The 3,035-nt window shown below is 42.6% G+C and overlaps 1 pseudogene; it reads right to left on the bottom strand.

Annotated features, from left to right (window-relative positions):
- Window positions 1-587: 587 nt before the first annotated feature.
- Window positions 588-1,183, bottom strand: LOC116476185 (methyltransferase N6AMT1-like; annotated as a pseudogene).
- Window positions 1,184-3,035: the final 1,852 nt, after the last annotated feature.

A 3,035-nucleotide genomic window follows, 5' to 3' on the forward strand; every position in this document is an offset into this window, starting at 1 on the left:
TCCTTCCCTCTGATGCAAATGTCTTTCCACTAAGTCTAGTGTAGTTTCTACTTCTTGCTCACTAGGTCAAGTCAACATAATGTCATTAATATAACCAATCAGTGTAATATTTTGTGGAAGGGAAAGGCAATCAAGATCCCTATGAACTAAATTATGGCATAGAGTTGGAGAGTTGATATACACCGGAGATACAACAATGAAGGTGTATTGCTGGCCCTGCCATCGGAAAGCAAACTGCCTTTATGGACTAGTATGAAAAAAAAGACATTTGCCAGATCAATTCTGTTGCCTTACTAAATAATGCTGAAATAAATATTTCATACATAACTTTTATATTTAAAATGCAAATTATAAATATAAATATTTACTTGTACTTATGCAAATAATTCTACAGGCCTGAGTGAAAGGGAATGTTCCACCTTTCTACCTTTTTTTAAACAACAAATTTCTGATAAAATTCCTTTTTACCTAATGAATGACTTCAGTTTCAAGATATGTTAAGTGCATTCAGTTTCCAGTAGGTCTGGGCACACATTGTATGCTAGAACTTGGTGAACTTGAGGACTGAAAGTTTCTTGGCCTACTTGTCAGGAAAGTGCAGTGGTTCCTTGCAGACCTTTTGTCTTCATTATTTTCCAAATTTCTTCTGGGTTGTTTTCTTTAATGGTAACTAAATAGAATAATCCTTTTGGTGAAAGGAGATCTGGAACCAGGGGGAAAAACCTGTGCATGACTTCCTGACCATTTCTGCCAGCAGCCCAAGCTGCCTCTATTCTGTGACTTCCTACCTCTTCAGGTGGAGTCACCACATAGGGGGGATTAAACACCAGAAGATCAACTTTTTGCTTCAATATTGGTAGCAAGCCTTTGACCAAATCTGTAATAACTGGTTGAATGTGGACTTTGTTACACCGTGCTGTCTTTAGGGTACAAGCTGCTGCCTCAGGGTTGATATCAGTGCACATGTACAAAGCCTGAGGACCTATCATAGAGGCTAGGAATGCAGATACTACACCAGACCCTGCCCCACTTCCAGGCATATTTCCACTCCCGCCAGCTCGGCAGCCGCTACCTGGAGTGCGTCCAGAAGCAGACACGTGTCCTCCACAGGCTCATACACATCACTGAACGTGCCGTGGCCCACATGCCCGTGCAATGGTGTGGGGAAGCTCTGGGCTGCCATCTTCCTTCACTGCCGATGCCAGGCTTTTCTTTTTGCCCAAAAGGCCTAGAGAAATGCTGGGTTTTGTGAAGATTTTCAGTATTCAGTTATGCAATTTCAAGAACCATGCTATAAAATAGTCTCCCACCAAAAACGGAGTAGGGGAAATAGATAAAATAACTCTGACAGTGAAATTCTGTCAGATAAAAGCAAAGCTGAGATAAAGGAAAGCCAGATAAATACATCCCTCCACAGATCATTAGCATTTAGCAATTTATACACCTGCAACTCCAGATTTGAGTGAATGGACAGTCTGTAGTTTGGGGTATAACCCAAGGTTTGTGAAGTCCCCAAACTCCTACCATCAGTCTCAGGCTCATATTCATTTTTTTTTTTTTATCCACTAAAAAAATTTTTTTTGTGTTGGACCCAAACAGTCAGTCTGAGGCTCTTTTGGAGGCCAGTCCTGGACCACAGTATATTCTCTACACTTCCTAACTTGAGGCAGGCCCTGGCATGACCGAGGATCTTCCTCTCTCCCTGCTTATACTTCACTGTTTGCATGGGTTTCCTATGGCTGCTATACCAAATTACCACAAGTTGATGGCTTAAAACAACAGAACTTCTTCTCTCAGTTCTGGAAGCCGGAAAGAAGTTGCAGATCAAGGTGTCGGCAGGGCCAGCCTCCCTCCAGAGGCTCCAGGGAAGAACCTGTTCCTTGCCGCTTCAGCCCTGGTGGCTGCTGGCATTCCTTGACTTGTGGCTGCGTGACTCTAGTCTCTGTCTCTGTGGCCACCTCGCCTTCTTTTTTGTCAGTGTCACATCTCCCTCTGCTTCCCTCTTAAAAGGATACTGGCGATTGCAGTTAGTGCCCACTTGGATGATCCAGGATAATCTCTCCATCTCAAAACCTGTAACTTAATTTCATCTGCAAAGTTCTTTTGTGCTGTGTAAGGTACCATGCAACGGCTCCGAGCATTAGGACATGGACATCTTTGGGGAGGGGGCACATGATTCAGCCTATCATACTGTTCCCGATTGCTAAGACATGCCCTTTCTGTCACCTTAAGGTAGAGGCTAAGAGAAGAGAGCCGAGGAGTATATCTCAGTTTGGCATCATAGGGCATCCTAGGCTCCCAGGGCCTTCCTTTATTTATTTATTTATTTACTTATTTATTTTTTAATTTTATTATTATTATAAGTTTAGGGTACATGTGCACAATGTGCAGGTTTGTTACATATGTATACATGTGCCATGTTGGTGTGCTGCACCCATTAACTCGTCATTTAGCATTAGGTATATCTCCTAATGCTATCCCTCCCCCCTCCCCCCACCCCACAACAGTCTCCAGTGTGTGATGTTCCCCTTCCTGTGTCTATGTGTTCTCATTGTTCAATTCCCACCTATGAGTGAGAACATGCAGTGTTTGGTTTTTTGTCCTTGCGATAGTTTGCTGAGAATGATGGTTTCCAGTTTCATCCATGTCCCTACAAAGGACATGAACTCATCCTTTTTTATGGCTGCATAGTATTCCATGGTGTATATGTGCCACATTTTCTTAATCCAGTCTATCACTGTTGGACATTTAGGTTGGTTCCAAGTCTTTGCTATTGAGAATAGTGCCGCTATAAACATACGTGTGCATGTGTCTTTATAGCAGCATGATTTATAATCCTTTGGGTATATACCCAGTAATGGGATGGCTGGGTCAAATGGTATTTCTAGTTCTAGATCCCTGAGGAATCGCCACACTGACTTCCACAATGGTTGAACTAGTTTACAGTCCCAACAGTGTAAAAGTGTTCCTATTTCTCCACATCCTCTCCAGCACCTGTTGTTTCCTGACTTTTTAATGATTGCCATTCTAACTGG

The sequence above is a fragment of the Hylobates moloch genome, unplaced genomic scaffold (assembly GCF_009828535.3).
Source record: "Hylobates moloch isolate HMO894 unplaced genomic scaffold, HMol_V3 SCAFFOLD_11, whole genome shotgun sequence".
Lineage (NCBI taxonomy): Eukaryota > Metazoa > Chordata > Mammalia > Primates > Hylobatidae > Hylobates > Hylobates moloch.